This window comes from Lepidochelys kempii, chromosome 10, assembly GCF_965140285.1.
Source record: "Lepidochelys kempii isolate rLepKem1 chromosome 10, rLepKem1.hap1, whole genome shotgun sequence".
Lineage (NCBI taxonomy): Eukaryota > Metazoa > Chordata > Testudines > Cheloniidae > Lepidochelys > Lepidochelys kempii.
The window spans coordinates 61,654,946-61,674,833 of record NC_136389.1 but is presented as its reverse complement, the minus strand read 5'-3'; the positions used below and the strand labels follow the sequence as shown (position 1 = coordinate 61,674,833).

General features: G+C 39.2%; 1 protein-coding gene across 4 annotated transcripts in view; it reads right to left on the bottom strand.

Moving 5' to 3' along the window:
* WDR72 (WD repeat domain 72) overlaps positions 1 to 19,888 on the bottom strand; it is a 218,629-nt gene that overhangs the window by 57,045 nt on the left and 141,696 nt on the right. The gene's annotated exons all lie outside the window — the stretch shown is intronic.

Below are 19,888 nucleotides of genomic sequence, written 5' to 3'. Positions count from 1 at the left end.
TTTATCCTTAGCATTTTCAAGCATTTGTCCACATGCATCCCTAGAACTTTTTTTTTTAGGAAAGCAGACTCAATGGAATTGCATGACTCTCAAAGCTCTGGCTTTAAGAAAAACACCAATAACACGAGACTCTCAGTAAAATCATGAGAGCTGGCAACATTGTGAACGTAAATGTAGATGAATAGTCATAGCACATAATTTACAGTCATAATTTAAACTACAAAATTACTGTATGTACTGTACTACTTATAAAGACAGGTTTCAGAGTAGCAGCCGTGTTAGTCTGTATTCGCAAAAAGAAAAGGAGTACTTGTGGCACCTTAGAGACTAACCAATTTATTTGAGCATGAGCTTTCGTGAGCTACAGCTCACTTCATCGGATGCATACTGTCTTTTTACTTATAAAGAGTTTCAAATCTAATTCCTAATAATCATTTTCACATAAGGAAGGTATTTATAAGAAAATCATTAATAGGAGATCAAACAGACTGCAGAGTTTATGTATCTCTGCCTAGTCAGTGATAGAGCAGTACACAAATCTCACCAGATAAAACTTAGATATACCCCACAGTACCCTAGTTAAATTACAAAATGATAATATCAGAACTGTTTTTTTAAAAATATCACATATTTTGTGCACAATTTGAAATGGAATGTTCCTTACAAACAATCTCCTAAAAGACAAATGAACAAAGGGAATTGAAAAGTTAAAAATAAGAAAGGAACACTCTGGCCCAAATAAAGAGTGAAAGTCAGAACAGTGTTATGTAACCCTGGAGAAAGTGCAGCAAGTTAAAATCTTACAACTGACACTATTTACCCTATTTTAAAATATCCCTGTCACAGGAAAAGAGGGTTTATTATAAAATATCAAGAAACTGAAAAGATTCTTAGTAAGGTTCTGGTACCTAAAAGGAACTATAATCTTTCCCACCACATTGATGGGACCGAGGTCATTTATTCTTCTTAACATATACGCAACGTGCCTGAGGTGGCATGTGACCAAGATTCATCACCAAATTTGGTCCGCTGGTTGGATCATTAGTTTGGTACTGACGGGGACTGCAATGTGAACAATCTGATCCTCATACACAGGAAGACCCCTTTGCCCTACTCTGTCAGTTTAAAGGGGCCTTAAAGTGGGTATAAACCATATTTATGCCCACTTTGAAGCCACCTTAAATTGCCAGAGTAGCATAAAGAGGCTTTACAATTTATTTAGTGAAGTCAGCTGGCCATGACATCACATCAAAGGGCCCGCCAGGCAGGAAAGTGTCAGAAACCTTAGTATGGAATCCAGATTTGATTGGCTTGGTGCCTTGAACAGCACAAGCATGTAGTATAATCCTTATTTGAATTGAAACTTTATGTAAATAGTTTCATATTATTTCAATCCTGCAAACTCAAATCACAAAAATATAAAGTACTTCAAGTACTTCACAGATACCTTGTGTGAAAGACACTTTTCAGTGATGAGCAGTGCTTTGGGGATATACAGCAGGAATTAATCACTGTAATTTCCATCCATCCTCAGTTTAAACTCTGAAAAGCCTCACTAGACTCTGGTTGGAAACACCATATAGTGAAGTAAATATACCTTTGATCTACATACAGATTCTCAAGATGGAATATGGAAAAGAAGAGGATTTTTCATTGTATAGGTAAATAACCTGATCATGGTTTCATTTTGTTTTTTAATAAGGCTATGTGTTTTAATGATTTAAAGAGAGATCATAAAAATCAGTGGAGAAATCTACAAGAAACTTGCCATCCTAGAACAAACTGACTAGAGCAAAAACAAAAATTACCCTTCAATCAAAAGAGAGGGAAGCTGGCCTGTGGGACTAGAGAACTAAAAGATTTATTAAATTATATCAAGGTTTGAAACACAGGATACAGCAACCTAAATATGAGTAAAGTCTGTAGTTGACCAAAAATAAAGCGGGGGGGGGTTGAAGGTTTCTTCAGTAAACAAGTTGAAAAAAACCTGTTAGATGACACTATTACAAGAACATGCAAGGACTACAACCTTTTACTATGCTGCACCTAGGAGGCCAGGTGCAAAGGTAGGGAACAAAAGCTAGTATCTTATCCTGAAATCCTACCTAACAGGTGTCAATCTCAAGAGAGAAGATTACTACATGCCTCATAATATTAGTGAAAAACTGTACCAAATATCTGCAGTGTTCTACAAAATCATTTTGAAACAGGATACCCACACAGCACAGCACAAATATCCTTATTCCATACAGTACTCCTTGCTGTGGCAGGATGCAGAACTCTGGGAAACGGGAAGAGGATTCATAAAAATAGGAAAGACACGGTTTCCTATCCCACCAGATAGCCACCTTCTGCCCCACAAAAGTGTATGGTGTTCCCATGTGGAGATGAGGGAGACATGACAAGCTGGAGGGGCATTAGGGAAACACAGATCATGTCAGATGTTGTACCAGTTTGTTCTAGGATGGTGCAACATCAGTGACACCTCTGTACCTTGTGTATACTGCAGAGAAGGCAGTTGGATGCAGTTGTCAGGGGAACCAGACAAGAGCAGCAAAGCAGGGAAAGGAAACATACTGCCAGTGGTTTGGTGGCCTGGGAGGAGTGTAGATGGCTGGCCATCTGTAGGAAGTGGCCCTATTGTTCCTTTAGAATTAATGAGCCACGTTATACAGGGGCCCTGCTTGGCCCCCGTCTTCTTCCCCACAGAAACTGCACAGAGTCCTCCAGGTGTGCTCTTACTGAAGCTTTATTTCAAGTCCCCTTCACCAATATCACCACAGTTCTCCGTGCGCTCACCTATTTACAAAGTTTGCCAAGGTTTAGGCCCTCTCAGCAGGAGCTGAGGGGAACAGAGGTCTCCCTACTCTGAGCCCTCTGTGTGACTAGCCTCAGCTAGCCCTGTTCCTCTCTCTCTGTACTTCCTTCCTGTTCCTCTTCTATTCAGCCCCGGGCTGATGGGGTGAACTGAGTTCTTACCCTACCCAGCCCACGAGCCTGATTGAATCATTATGCCCCAATCAGCTTCTCTGGTGGGCACTAATTAGCCTCCAAGTGATCAGCGTGCAGGCTCACATACTCACTCCCTGCACTGTCACACGTGTCCTTAGCTGTTTGGTGCTGCTGCTGCCGCCACCTGCAGTAGGATGTGGAAGAAGCAAAGATGATGTGTTTTTAGCAGTAATACCCTCTGCCCTCACTTCTTTAGTCTGGAAGAGAAAATTGTGATAGGGTATATAAACCCCGCACTGGTGTCAAAGGGGTTAAAGAGCTGCTGTGGGCAGGGCTTGTCCTGTCTCTCCAGCCTCTATAATTATGTCAGGGGTAGAGTAAAGGTTTAAAAGCAGGAAGTCCCAGATGGTTGCTGGGCAGCTCCGGGGGACAGCAGACAACAGATCTACACGGAAATGCCTGTTTATGCAGTCTGAGGTGCCCTCCGGGTTTTACAGTGCCCAGATGGCAGGAGTGCCCATCAGTTACCCAAGAACCATGACAGGGATATGGACCGCTGGTTCAAAATTCATCTCAGTAACAGGAAATATCAGATTTAGGCTAATTACTGGATTTTGGTGTCATTTTTTAAAAAATTCACTGATTTATAAAGTTGGAATTTAACTGAGAGCAGCCAGTTGTTATTTTACAGTAATTAAATATCAGATTGGCACAGTTTTCATTACCCTTTTCTTAAAAAAAAAAGACAGATTAAAGAATTAATCTGTACAGTCCCTTAAATTAGGATTCTACAGTAAATGTAGCAGCATACGGCAGTTGGTATCACTTTTAAATAAACTAGTATAAAATGAGTCCATCTGGAAACTAAATGGAACTAAAGCAACAAAGTTAATAGCACTGAGCTAGGACAAAACACCAGCAATTTATACTGCAGGGCACAATCCTGAACTGGCAGACAGAGAGACTCGAATAGATGATCTAATAGGCCTTTTCCTTGTCTAATTTCTACAATTATGACCAAACATATTAAACAGATGCGTCGTACTGCTCCTACCTCCGACCTCCCCAGAAAGTCTCTGTAAAAAGCAGGCCAGGGGGAATCTCTGCTTACTAGACATTAGTTCTTACCGTTTATGGATCACAAACTTGGCAATACAAGACTTAAGTCTCCCAAAATGAACTTATATCTTGACTGGGAGACAAAAATATTACATTTTAGCTGGTCCATAGATCATAATACAGGTGAATCTGCCACTAGCTTCCTAATGTGAGTGACAAGAAGGTATCCTATCACTTTGGAAACAGATGATCGAATCTTGAACATTATTCATGGTATCAGACCTCAGCATTATGTGGTTATCATTAACTTGCCTCGTACACCTAGAAATGCATAAATACTATGTCATGTACCTGGTGCAGCCAGGGTCACTTCACTTAGCAAGGACTCATTTATTGTCAATGACATGGCAGAAACATATGACTTCCCCTGCACGCAATGAAGTTATGGGCACATCAGGTGCACAGCCCACCACCACACCGAGTGAATGAAGACTAAAATGTAATGCAAATAGTATTTTTTCCTTCTAAAAGTACTAGAGCAGATTTTAAATCTTTATATATTTTAAAAAGCCATGTCTTTGAGGATAGCACTTTCCCAAGACTGTGAATCAGGAATTTTCTGTGATTCTTTCCCCAATATCCTTCAAAGTTTTATTCACCCAGAGGGACTTCCTTATTTATCTCAACTGGTTATACAAGCATGTAACGAATTATGCTCTCAAAGGATGTCCCATTTTTGTTTCATTAGTGCAATGAAACAGTCACACAGTTTTTAAAGCAATTGACTTGAGCTTAGTTGTGATTTACACAGGTACGTGTCCACGTACTGTATATACTATAAATAATAAAACACCTTACTAGTAAAATTTGTCTCTAGATTCTGCTATAGAAAATGGAATACTTTCACATAAAATCTTCTACAGCGTTTCTTGCAAAGTACTGCAGTACAGACATCACTGAACTTTGTAAAGGGGGAAAAATAAAGGAAGATTATTTTAAGATGTAAATCCCCTTTCATTTTTTTATTATTATTATTAGACATTGCTTTTATTTCCTGGCTTCCTTTTGCACCTAGAAAGCATAAATGTCATTTCCCTAGAAATGTTAGTACAAGTTTTCACTAAATATGGTGCAGAATTAACTTATCCACTCTGTCCTTGTTTATATCTATCTCACCACTTTCCCCACCCCCCAAAAAAGATCAATGAGCGGCAGCAGTAATCAACTTTTTATGGGAAGTGGAGGTACTGGTAGTTTTAAATTTTTGTTACTATATACAGCAATTGCTATGATTTTCAAAATCAAGCAGCATTCCCATTCACTTCAGCACTGGAATCAACGGGGGAGATATTTTACGTGTAATGTAATTATCCATCAGCATATAAATACTTTTTGTAAAACAAACACAAACAAACAAACAAACCAAAAGCCACTCATAACTTGACATTATAAAACAGTGGTTCTCAAACTTTTGTACTGGTGACCCCTTTCACATAGCAAGCCTCTGAGTGCAACCCCCATAATAAATTAAAAACACTTTTTTATATACTTAACACCATTATAAATGCTGGAGGCAAAGCGAGATTTGGGGTGGAGGCTGACAGCTCATGATCCCTCCCCAGGTAATAACCTCATGACCCCCTGAGGGGTCCCGACCCCCAGTTTGAGAACCCCTGTTATAAAATATTAATATTGTCAAAATATTTCAGAAAACTTGATATACTTAGGATTTAGCACCTTATAATATGTATTGACTTGAGTCAAAACCTTTGTAGCCTAGATTCTGTTTTACCCTATTGCTGCAGAAGAATCCTAATCACACAGAAGCCAAAGTGTTTGGTTTAAAAAACTGTATGACGACACTGAGTTATATTCCTTTGCACCGTGTGAACATCATGGTTTGCAGACTCTTCCCTCCTTTTAATCTATGATGCTACAAGCTAAACTCAGGGAAAACAAATTTGGGGAGACTGCCTTGATTAACCTCTCTTGGCCAAGTTATTATTATTTTGCATTATGGCCTTCAAGATGTATTACTGATAGGAAGGTAAAGCCAACAGCAGCACAGCATGACTCTGCTGAATGGCTCCTGTATGGAAGTGGAAGTACTTATTTCCCAGACATTCCTTTTATGTTCCCTACTGCTAAAATGTTATCTGACTTTAAAAGATGTTCCATCCGATTGTAAGTAATAAGTAAACTGAAGTAAACGGTCAAACAGGCATTATTCCAAGAAACTAATGTTGTATAGGACTGCTTCCTGGTGGCTGAGATCTCCGATTGGCAAAAGACAGTGGACTTTTCAGTCAGCAAGCTAGTTACCGATGGATGTGGCTCAAGGCTGACACACAGATTGACTGGTTCACACTAATTTACTTCACACAGATTCCATTTATCTCCTAGAAGATCCCCTGGCAGCAGCTTATAATGGCATATCCTAGGATGCCTGCCTGCATGCGTTTTTAAAGCGGCAGAGCTTGATGAATCTAAGTCCAGAAAACAGTTCACAGATTGAGGACTAGGTGCAATCAAAAAACATCAAGTAGCACAGCTGGGACTTGCTAGCTTGCTTGACTGGTTTGAGCAGCTGAGCATTAACTACGCTTGCTTTCCTGCTGGCAGCCCTGTGTCACTAGGACAAATCGGAGCACCACTTGAAAGAAGAAAAAAAAAGAAAGAAAAAAAGAAAGAAAGAAAAGTATTGGATCACACAAAGTAATATGCACAGCTGCAGGAATAACTCATTGGAACGTTTAACCTTTAATCTTTAAACAACTCCAGGATTCTAAACTAGCTAATACTCTATTTAGCAAGTTTTAAAGTTAAAATGTTGAGCAATTGCTTTTGGTTATTCAAACAGTACTTAAGCAAAAACCTGGAAGAAGCTGAAATAGTTTCCATTGATTTTTTTCTCTTTTTAGACAAAACCATTTACCATCTGATAACACATGCACAGAGAATAACAGACACCAATATACTGAATTTAACATTATAATAAGATGAGGTACAGATCTATGAAATCCCTCCATGGCCAAATATAGAATAATTAGCTTTAGTAGATACTAAGATTCCTAGAAGCAAAGAATTATAGAATATTATTTTTTAAATGACTGAAAATGTAGGGTTTCATTGCAGCTCACTAAATGCAGATGGACAGGAGATGATTCTTTAAAGACACTTGTCAGAAATCAAGCAAAAATTAATATTATTAGACAATTATAATATATTGTGGGAGATCCAAAGCACATTTAGTACTGATGAGGTTGAAGATTTGGCTGTAGTGTTAGTTGATGAAAAAGTAGGATTAAGGCTTTAGTATGAGTCTTGACATGATCATGTTGTCTGCCTGCTCTCTTAAGCTTCGAAAAACAGCTGGGATCATCTTCTTATAAGCTCCAACTCAAAGATGTTTAAGCAGTTCCCAATCCAATTAAACAGAGGTAAATATAAGGAAGGGCCCTACTGAGTCCAATCATCTTATTTTTTAATGAAAAACAGCATAATTGCAGGTTACACAACTCCTTAATCTCACTTTAAACCTAATAGACTGCTGTCTTATATTGCACATGGCAGGCCCAGTTAGCCTAAGCTTTCTGTATTGGTGTGCTTAATTTTTGGTCATTATCCTTTATTATGTTACTTGTAATCCTAAAAGCCTGTGATTGTGTCTAGATATTTGGTAAGGATTGTACCTGGATATACAGGGATTCATCTTCTAAGAATAATGGATTAGCTGAATCATACTGTATGACTAATATAGAGTTCTCCAGTGAACTACAATGCAGTTTGTAATTTGCCAAGTTCCTTAAATTGCTGCCTCTTTTTTGTCCCTCTCCTCTAAGCAAACTGCATTTGTGAATAGTAGCAATGCTGCTTTAGGAACCAAACTATTCATGACATTTGAAAATACAAATATGACAGGACTTCAGAAATAACTCTGCTAAATACAATTACCTGCTTACTAAAATCCCCAGAACAATTAATTGAAGAGATGAAAATCCTATTTTACAAGTGGAGTGACATCTTAAATTTAAATGTCTCTCTCACTCACACATAGTCTCAGTTAACTTATGAGTCTATAGCTCTAGGCCACTTATCTCCCACACAGTTAAAGGAGTTTGGGAGCACATACAATATGTGATCATATAGTGCCATGTTAGAGGCATTTGTCTAGGTGTGTATTTTAATAGTGATTTCACCTAATATTATAAAAGCATAAATCCATGTGTGTAATCTTCCTTCCCTATCACATAAATATGCACCGGGACATTCTCTGAGGATGCTGTGAGGGCCAAAGAAAATCTCATCAGGGACTACTTCAAATACCAGTTCCTCATGTCCATAAAAGCTCGGAGGAAATTTAAATGATCCGGAGTGAACTGTTTGAGGTAGCTGTGTTACATTATGCATGATTCTTGACTGCACAGTATTTAATTAACGATTTTCAATTACATGTTAAGTTTTGTAGTGAACTGGGGTTTAAGGCAGTGTACTACTATCTAACATATTTTATATTTATTTCCAACTCTTTCTGAAGTAGATGTACCCTCCTGGTGTAAATGGAAATATCTTTTAAACAAGTGGGTCCTGATTCTGCATTCAGTTATGCCAGTGTAAATCTGGGATAACTCTATTGATGACCCATCCACACTATTTACCTCTGTGTTGTGTAGGCACAACAACACCTTTTGTTCAGTCATTAACAAAATAGCATAGGCCACACTCTGTTCTCAATTCTAGTGGTGCAACTGAGAACAGAATGTGGGCTATGCTGTTTTGTAAATGACTGAACAAAACGTGTTCCCATGCCTAAACAACAGAGACTTAAATCTTGGAGATGATGGGCCATTAATGGAATGATCCCAGTGATTAATTTGGCCTGTTTTGTTTTAGTGATGCCAAAGAGGAAGACAAAACTTTGGGGAGCAGATCATCTGCCCTCTGTCAATATCACAGGATACAGACCCCCCAAACCAATCTAGTGTTCCCTCATCCCAACAGGATAACATTCTTAACTGCTTAACAGATCGTATAAGAAATAGGCTCTGACTAGAATACAAGATCTGAATCCCATCAAGCTTTGGGGGCTTTGAGAGCTGGAATGTTATCTACAGTAGATCTGAACTTTGCCGTTCAGACCCTTATTTGCAAGATGCATCTGTACAAAGACAATGGGTCTGAACCCTTTTGAACTTTGGGCGAGTTTGAATCCAGATCTGGACATAAACCCCAAGCAAAGATTACAGTAAAAAATGATAAACCACAATGATTCATGTGGTCCCAGAAATCTGGGGATGGGATACAGTCCATGGACAAAACCATATTGGAGCCCTCTACGGGGGAAAGCAGCTAAGGAGAATGCTGCCAAAAATGTTGGCAGTGTGGAAAAACTGGATGTGAGGAACCGTAATAAGTAACTGATTTCCCCTACAACTAGTGATGATCCACAGATGAAGTCTGTGGACTGTCAGTGCTGCTAGAGGTAGCATTAGTTCCTGCTGATTCTCTCTGTGGAGTTATGGGGAACAGTGCAGTGTTAATGAGCCAATGCAGCATGACCCCTGCCATGCTATGGTGGCTGGGTGGAAGGGGCTATAGGGGAGCATGGAACTGAATGAATCCCTACACAGAAGAGGAGACTACGGGCCAAGGCTATTATAATGGCAGTGCCTTAAATTGTCAACTTTTTGCCAGAGAGGTTTATGGAATCCTGTAGAATCGTGGCAACATTTTGTACGGAGCAATATGAACCCTGTGTGGGGCCTGCAGTTTAACTTCACATTTGTCAGTTGGGGGCTTTGTGTTTTCAGGCTGAGGTTTCTTTATATTTTTTAACAGAATAAAAATCTACACATGCACTGTGGAAATTTGTCTTTGTGTAAAGTTGTGTAAATCAGCAGAGACAAAAAGCAAATACAGAACAGTGTTGTGGTAAATGTAAACTTCTAAAAAAATAAAGGGGAAGCAGCGTTTTTTTCTTCATAGTAAAGTTTCAAAGCTGTATTAAGTCAATGTTCAGTTGTAAACTTTTGAAAGAACAACCCTAAGGTTTTGTTCAGAGTTACAAAGATTTCAGCGTTACAAACAACCTCCATTCCTGAGGTGTTCGTAACTCTGAGGTTCTACTGTATTTAAAAACTCCTTTCAGCTATGGTTTAGTTTTTCTCTGTTCCCAAATTCACCAGCAGTCATTATTGCTGTGTCACCTGAATTAGAACTCATGCATAAGACTGTATTGGTAGAAGATCCCTCTCTGTCCTTTTCATCAGACTCAATCTATAGTCATTTATATCCAGAGCAAGACAGGGAAAACCTCCAACAGTCCTGAGGGTCAATTTATTTTGGCCAAAGCATCATAACAAAAAACTATTACAGATACCCTAAGTTAGCCATCTTCTGGGTTACAAATCTTAAGAGAAAGTCTGTTCTCATTGACTTTGTAGCCAAATTTTGACTCCCAGTCTTCTGTTCATAGTAAGTGGGTCTACTATGGCTTGCATAACACAGATCAGACACAGAAAGCCAGCAATAAGTAATTACTGAATTTCTCCCCCTATCTGTTTCAAAGGGAGATGTTCAAACACTTCATAAAGAACTGCCTTAGGACAAGAATCAGACTGAGTTTGAAAAACCGCATCCAATTTTGCATCCAGAAAAAACTAGAATGAAGGCAGATACCTAACTACCAGACTGCATTTACAAATCAAATAGGCATCTAATTGACATCATTTTTGCCCACAGTTGGAGGGTGCAAAAATTGCAGGTATGAAATGAAAAGCCAGGTTAAAAATTAGATTCTGAAGGTCTGATGTTGCCTCCTGTCAAGAAAACTCCAGCTTCTCCACTTCATCATATGTCCTTTATCAAGGACAAAACCAAGAGCAATGCAATGGTTTTCTGGAGTGCCTGACATTTTTTCCCTTGCAGTATTATTTTGTTTTTCTCTTAAGTGAAGACATGGATCTCTTATATTGTGACTGCCAGGTGATTACTTATAATTAAATAATTAAGTTGTATAATAATTAACATTATACAATTTTGTACTGTATATAGATTTATCTTATCTCTGTAGTAATATTGCACAATTGCTTTTGACATCAAATTATCAATCCTGATTCCTTTTACCTACAGTGATTGAATGCCATTCTCCACATTTTTCTCTATCTAAATTTTAGATCTTTGAAACGTTTTTACGATCACCTGAAATGTTTTCTTGACCTTTCTTGTACACAAACCTCCTGCAAAGTACCTTTCATGGACATGTAACATTCATAATATATGGAAGGAGGAATGACAAATGCCTTTTTTCACTTTGTAAAGTACAATGGGATAAGTGCTAGGATGTTTTTCAGGTGTTAAGTTAGAAGGTGTTTCTCAGATTCTGTCACAACAGTGTGAATATTTATTGTGCCATGGTTACAATGCAGTTTATGTAATAACAAAGGCTATGAATAGGACCCAGGGTTTGCTCATATGTTAGTATATGGGGGCTACTCTAAATGAAGCACAGAGAATGCTGTGTTCTAAATGTCACAATAGAATTTGAGACTGTTCTAGAAATAACTTGCTTTTTTGGGACAGTAACATTGATTTTGAAACAAACAAAAATGATGTGACCCAAAACATATACAATTTTTCATAACTGCAAGATACTGATCTTACCTATTTGAACAAGAGCAGCTCTCAGCTTTGAACTGTGCTAAAAGTGAAGCTGTCCAGGCAACAATAATGTCTAATGATACTAGGCTGCAAATCAGTAATTGGTACATTGCAGCATCCTTGAATTACTTCCCACCAAAGAAAAAATGAATCCAAAGTGTCATAAAAACAATGATTAAGTGTACAAAAAAGTCACAATATTTGTATGTTAAAGAATTTGCCAGGTGAAATATGTTTCTGTGTTAACATTCAGTGACAGTAACACTAGACTCTTGAGCGGCTGGACATATTTGAAAGAAAACATTTCATTTTGATCAAACATTTATGTATGGCTTGACATTACATAGCTATTCCGTTAGACTATTTGAAACTATCAAAAGAGAACAGTTGATATCCTGGTTGGATTTTGGATATTACATACTTACCGGTGGCAGCTCTGGACTTTCAAATCTGATTGACCGCCAGACAGTTACAACACTAAAAACAACTATATATAATAAACCAAGATTCCCTAAGAATGCAGTTATTCCTGATGTTTCTGTATTTTGTTGATTTGGTGTATATTTATACAATGACAGATAATAAAACTCTTCTAAATTTTTTTCTAAGTGGTTATAGTTTGTCATGTTTCAGATAAGTACACATTTTGATACTTGAAAAAATAGATACTTTATCGCATGATTTAACAAGCCATTGTTTCAGTATGAAATTACTAGGAAGCTTCCATTCCTAAACAAGCTGTATATGCAATACATTGCTGAACTATATATTATATTAATACTTCACTGAGCATACAAACATTAATATAGGCTATTTGTTTACTACCATGTCAAGGTTATTCATCATATGCAGTGTCAGAAAGCACACGCTGACATCTCATATTGTCTGCTTCAAGGGCAAGACCAATGTGACCTTTGACTTCTTCTTTAAAAAGGATGAAATCATTCTAGAGGAATAAAGCTTCCTTTAAGAATCAATCTGCCATCTATGTTTCCCAGTTTTCTGTAGTATAGCTTGTTAAGATGTGATGGCTAATTTTCTGCTAAAAGGAGAAGTGTTTTAATGTACCCAAAGTACATTTCAGATGGGGATTCTTTTTAAAGCTTTTACTCATTCATTCCAGGATGAAAACCTGAAATGGTCAGTTCTTCATGAAAGAATGCAATAAAAGGATTTTTTTCCAGGGCAGTTGAATTTCTCATTAGGCTTCTCTTTGGGGATGAATGTGTTGCAAAGCATTGTTCAATGACTTCTCAGATCTGGAAGACACCTTGAATCAAATCAGGTTTAAAAATATTTTAGGCTCTCACTTGTTTTTCCTTGCAAAATATATTAAAGACATAAAACCTCTCTTAGTTGTTTTTGTCCTATAGTTCCTACAGCCAAGGATCTATGGAGCTGCATCAGCTGCTGGAATCAGAGAAATCCTGCTGTTGTCAAGGAAGCTACCTAAAAGGATGAGTGGAGTGAAAATGGGAGAATATCTAGGAACTGAACTATTTTGCCTTTAGCCATTTCAAAACTATTACAGTTGAAAGTGTATATTCATTTTATAATCTAATTTATACGTAAGGCAACTAATATTTTTTCCACAAGGTTAGCCAAGTACTTACTGTATGTATATTGAGGTATACGTACCATTATGTAGGTAAGCATTTTGAACTTTATCAATCCCTAGGTATCACTTTTTTTTTGAGGGAGGGGGTAAGATTCAAATAAACTGGTAATCATACTAGATGTGCAATATACTGGTTTCACTATAAAATTCAACCAACTAGAATACAACATCCTTTGACCTAGCTGATAAAAGGTCAGAAAGCAATTTTGAATAATAAATGAGACCCGCTGACCTCATGACCCAAGTCTGGCAGGGTCAGTGGCAGCCCTCTCACCAGATGCTATGGCAGATATACAGACACAGACAGCTCAGCTAATGAGTTTCCTGAATATGGGTGCTTCACTCCAAGGACATTTAAGTGCTATATACTATATAAAACAAACTTCAAAGTAATCTGCATCATATAAAATTAAAATGATATTTGTAGAGAGGTGTAATACAATTTACTTTGTAATCCTCATTAAAGCAGTCACTTCACAGCTTTTCCTAGCTGCCTGTTAGCCACAAAATTTTGTATCTGATGAATGTTTCCTTAAGATCTTTTCCCCTTATATTTATATGATTCCTATGATTGTGGTTGGCTGGGATGAAATCTCATTTAGCCATAGTCATCAATAATATATTAAAAATACAGTCATTTTATCATCCTTGAATTCATACTAAGGGGCACTGTTCTGCATGTTCACCTCTCAGCATGTGAAATTCACCTTTGGTGTGGAGGGCCAGCATCTTTCTCTGAACCACCTGAGCCCCCATAATGGTGCCATTCAGAAAGAGCCACAGAGTAGGTGGATCAAAGTGGACCACTGAAGGGGCCACACAATCCATTAAGTACATGTTCAGTGGCCCAACATTCCACACAAGTTGCACGAAAGGGCTGTGTTCGCTACTCCCTCTATAGGCTGGAGTAGCAATCATAGAGAGTGCACTACAGCCCTGGTTCCTGGCTCCAGGTTGGGAGGTGGATTTCACCTCCCCAACCCATAGGTACTTTTCTCATATAGAATCTGGTTGTGCTGGTTCTTTGTGGGTAAAGAGGATTTCACCCAGGGAGCGTGAATTCACAGAGATGTTTGCCTGTATGTTTTATATGAATTAGCATTTGAGACCAGATTTTTTAAATTTGGGGTCTGTGCTTGAGCCCAATTTTTGTGACGGGGTACTCTACAAACATTGGTAAATTAATCCTTAAAGCATTTTTGGAAGGTAGAGAAGTATTGGTTTCCTCATTTTATGGAGGGGAAAAGTGAGGCACTTGAGTTCATTATGTACTAAGGAAAAAAGTGTTTCCTTTTAGCAGTTTTAAATGTGTTGCCTTTCAGTTTAATTGAATGTTTGCTTGTTCTTCTATTATGAGAAGAGATAAATAGGAGCAAGTGGTTGATTTGCTTTCTCCAAATCATTCATTATACTCTAGATCTTCACCATGTTCACTCCTACTTGTCTTCTCTTTAAGTTAAGCACTTCTCTTTAAGTTAAGACTTTTTAGAGTCTCCTTATGCAGAAGCCCTAATCAATTTCCTCGTCCATCTCTACACTTCTCTGCCCTATTTTTGCCATATTCCTTTTGCGATAGGGTCGACAGGATGGCACACGACCCTCCCAGCATAGGATATACCATCACCGTACATAATGGCATGTAATATTTTCAGTATTGTTTTCTATCACGTTTTTCTTACATGCTGACAATGTATTGGCTCCTGTGACTGCCACTGCACACTGCTGATGACACCCCGGGATGGAATTTACCTCTGCACTGGTTCAGAGCCTAGCACAGCTATGGGGAAGCACAGTTTGTGTCCTCACAATCCTGGGACTGTCTGGGGTCATTCTGATTCTTTAAAACAGTGTTGTTTAAGGCAGCCCAGAAGACTGCTCCGATTTTGCATGCAGCTGCCCAAGGCAACCAGACCTTGAAGCAGCCAGGGAATAGTTGAGGCACAGGACCATCTTGGCCACATTTTCCACTCCCTAGAAAAATCCTTTGTTCCATTCTGGCAGCCAGGGATCAGCTGTTCACAGCAGCATCAAAAGCATGCTTCCTTTCCCCAGCCAGGGCCTTAGTGGTTCTGTGCCACCAGAGATTTCTCCCACATGGTGAAAATCATCCATTGCTTCGCATGTGCTGGGTTTATTGCAACTTTGCACTGACAAAGCAGCATAGTCTGCCCATGGTGTTTTCATGTCTCCTGTCATTAACTTTTGACAAATATCCTAATTTTTTCTGACTCACCATATTTGCTAAATGGTTCAGCCTACAAAACCCAAGATTGTTTGTTTGACTTTGATGAGAAAATGGGTTTCTTTTGCATGGAATTTAAGAGCCAAGGAGAAAAGATTAATAGGGCAATTATGCAGATATATAAGGGTAAGCAGGGAAGGAACTAAGCAGAGGTTCATTAGGGCAGGAATATAAAGAAGAGGAAGCCAGAGAGGCATGTAGAAAAGAGTAAGCCCTCTTCCTTCTCATCCAAGTTGAGGAGACAGACTCAGGAAGCACACAGGTTCCAGCCTGCAAGCTAGGAGGAACTTGGGAAATGATCACCTTGCTCACACGGAAGAATTATACTCCTTTAAAAGGCTTTTTATATTATGCACTGTTCAGTGAGGGGAGAGAACCAGAAGGAACATGGGGGACGGGGGGCATGGATGGATGGCTTGGAGCTATGCTCCCGCTGTCAGACTGGAGGCTCTGAAGTAGGCAGGAAGATGAGGCCCATGGCTCAGGAGAAGCAGTTAGTGAGGTATGGAGGTGATATAAAGAGGTGTAGAGGGAAGAGGTGTGGAAGATGGCAGGGTGCTGGGTATTTATGAACCTTTGTCATTGACTTTGATGGAATGGGATCCGGCCCTCATATGGGATTGTTCTTGATATGAAATCCACAAAAGGGGTACATGATACATAAAAGTCACCCGCTGGTTCAATGATGTGACTTCCCTAATCATGTCGTATACTCAGTATCTGTAGATTAGCACTGGGTTTTTCCTTTATGTGATCAACCGATATACACAGTATTAGAGACAATGGCCCAATCTCTCATACATGAGCAAAACTTGGAGTGAATGGCCTTTGTGCAGGAAATGAAAATAGATTGGAGAGCATTAAATCGTCCCCTCCCTATAACCTGCAGACAGCATGTGGAACAGACACACAGCTATTTTGTGTCAGAGGAGCAGCCGTGTCCGTCTGGATCCGCAAAAGGAAAAGGAGTCCGTGTGGCACCTTAGAGACTAACCAATTTATTTGAGCCTGAGCTTTCGTGAGCTACAGCTCACTTCATCGGATGCATACCGTGGAAACTGCAGCAGACTTTATATATACACACAGAGATCATGAAACAATACCTCCTCCCACCCCACTGTCCTGCTGGTAATAGCTTATCTAAAGTGATCATCAAGGTGGGCCATTTCCAGCACAAATCCAGGTTTTCTCACCCTCCACCCCCACACACAAACTCACTCTCCTGCTGGTGATAGCCCATCCAAAGTGACCACTCTCCCTACAATGTGCATGGTAATCAAGGTGGGCCATGTCCAGCACAAATCCAGGCTTTCTCACCCCCCCCCTTTTTTCCGGGGACACACACACACACACACAAACTCACTCTCCTGCTGGCAATAGCTCATCCAAACTGACCACTCTCCAAGTTTAAATCCAAGTTTAATCAGAACGTCTGGGGGGGGGGGAGGGGGGGAGGAAAAAACAAGGGGTAATAGGCTACCTTGCATAATGACCTGCTACTGTAGCCTAAGGGACTGTGGTAGCAATTGAGGCTCATTAAGCCCCCTTACATGGGAGGTTTTGGTCAGTGCATCTGTGTAGCAGACCCACTAGCCAGGCCCTCCCACATCACCATTCCAGGCTGCTATGGAGAGACCTCACCATTGGGCAATACTTCAGAGACTGCTGTGTTCCCCTGCCTTCCCCCTCTATGCAGCAGGACAGCAGTAGTTAAATTTGCATTTTGTGTTCCCCATACTTGTGCAGCGGCATGGAGGGTAGGAATTGCACAAATATTTTTTCACCTCATCCATCTCAAGCATGCATTAATCTTATAAATCTCTACATAGTACACGATGAATCTGTAAATTAGGACTAACTCCAAAAATCAGCCTAGGTTGGAAAAAGGGTTTTATTGACAGCTTAACTGCTTAACCTGTAACAATGTATTTTCTAAAGCAATTAACATGCTCAGCTTTCTCTCCTAGTATATATACACCCTTACAGAAGAAAACTAAAACCCTTTTTTCACTTTAGTACAATCTGTTCAACTGTGGGCCAAATTTTACTTCTAGATGCAAGCAATTGGTTACACATCAAAGGATAGCACCTGGCTTTTTGGGTTCATCCTCTTGTTTGAAGTTAGCAAGCTACTTCACATACCTCTCCTCCCTTTTTTTCCCCCTCCTGGAAAGAGTATGTCAATACGGCAACTCTTGCCATGTTCTAATTTGAAGCTGAATGTATAATACAGTTATGTAACTCTCATGAAATAATTTCATTGCAAATTTTCTAAGTGCAGCCTGTCTTTTTCCCACAGAGGGGTGAACACATTGTAATCAGCTTTTTACCTCAGATGAGCAGTTTCTCTGTCTGTATGAGCTGCAACATTTCTAACAGGAGTTCATAAAAAATGCAAGGGTTTCCCCCACTATTTACTCCCACATTGTTTAATAAGAAATTTATTTTCTGCCTCCATTTTTGTCTCAAAGAGAGATACTTAACAAAAATCAGTGTTGACATTTGTTATTTACAAAGGTCTTTTTTTTCATGTCTTTTGAGCTTAATATATTATAAATCCTAATCAAATTTGCAGAGGTCTACAGCAACGTACGCAGTTTCTCCTATGCTTTACAGCTTTTGTGCTTGTAACGGTTTCTGACTCTTTATCAGCCATCAGGCTGAAGTCCTTTTTATACTGTATTGGGAGTAAAGCTCATTTGCAGACAGCTGCAGTGTGAGCTTCCTCACCCTGCCCTGCCATTGACCTTCAACCTGATCTAAAAGAACTACCTTCTTTCAGAGTGAGAAGTTATTCATTTACTATAATAGCTCTATTTTGGGCTTCCTCAGCAAAACCAGGCAATTGTGCCCAAATGGGATGGGGTTGCTATATTGACCATCGTTCTACAGACTAAGACAAAACCGCCAGGATATTGCAGTTAGTACTGGCTCACAGTAGGAGGCCAAAAAGTTGGTATTTAAAAAAGTATGGCTGATGTGCGGCATTAAAAAGAACAACCAAATATTGGAAGCGGATGCTTTGTCTGGTTTAACTATAAGGGCTTGCACCCAATTTATTCTCTGAACTTCAACAGATTTTTCATATGGTGAAATGCAGGCTCTTAGGAGTTAATTGGCAGTATGCTGCACTGCTTTCAAATGTAACCAGTTCAAAAGAATAAGTGAAAAACAGAAATAATCAGACTATTGGGTAATAATTAGAAATAAATAAAATGCTTCTGATGAAAACAATTAGTCCCGAGCATTACAAGTGGAAATGCAGTCCAGTGTTAAAGAGACAGTTTAGAAGCACATGGTACATTTATCACAGCTCCACAGACAAGTTATTGAGCTGTCTGTGAAAAACAGAGCCAAACAGGAAAGCTTTCAGCAGAAAGCAGTGGTTGAGGTCCTTGATTGATAGAGTTAGATGATGCAAAGCTGTCTGATAGCCTGTCTGAAAAATAAAGTGAAGGAACTCAAGGTCTTTCTTGACGATCTCTGACCACAGATGAACAGCTACTTTATTACAGCACAGATTGAGGTTACACCTTAGTCCATATTCTGCCACTTTTCGATGCACACGGTTAACTTTACCAACAATCTACTGTGTTTAACATAAGCGTCTACCATCTTTGCAGGATTTTAAAAGGTTACTACAAAGGACAGCTAATTGTACTGGTTAAAAGCTTTGCTTCTTTCCCTTTCTGTTTAACCACAGTGACTGAAAATAATATTGTCAATCTTGCTACAGACTTCTCATTGCTATGACAGGACTGATTGTTCTGGGACCAGCCTCTCTCATTTAAAAGATACAAAAACAACCCAGTTGTGCATAATAGCCAAAAATCTACCTGCTGTGCTGTTTCTTTCAGAAAGGAAGTTATTTACCTCCCCAGAAATGCAATCTCTTTATCTTCCTGAAGTCATTTTTAAACTGGAGTCTAGTATGCACTGATTTTACACCACGATTTGATCTCAGAAACTATTACATTTTAAATAGTGAGGACCGCTAACTGGTCTTTGGTGGGCTTGGGCCAACACTGGAGTGGATGAACATCCTTTGACACAAAACTTTCAAAATTGGATGCCTAAAGTAAGACAGTCAAACTCTGTCAGACACCTACATCAGTGGCTTGATTTGCAGAGGTGCTGAGCACTGCAATTCCCAGAAAACCCTGGGTGCCAGGTTTTTAAAGGCATTTAGGTCTCTAAGGATGGACAAAGGTACTTAGTAGGATTTTCAACAGCATCTAGGAGCCTAATGCCCATTGATTTCAAGGATACACAGGCATCTAGATGCTTTTGAAAATCCCACTAGGCATCTATGTACATATTTAGACACCCACATATCTGTACAAATCTGGCCATGGGTG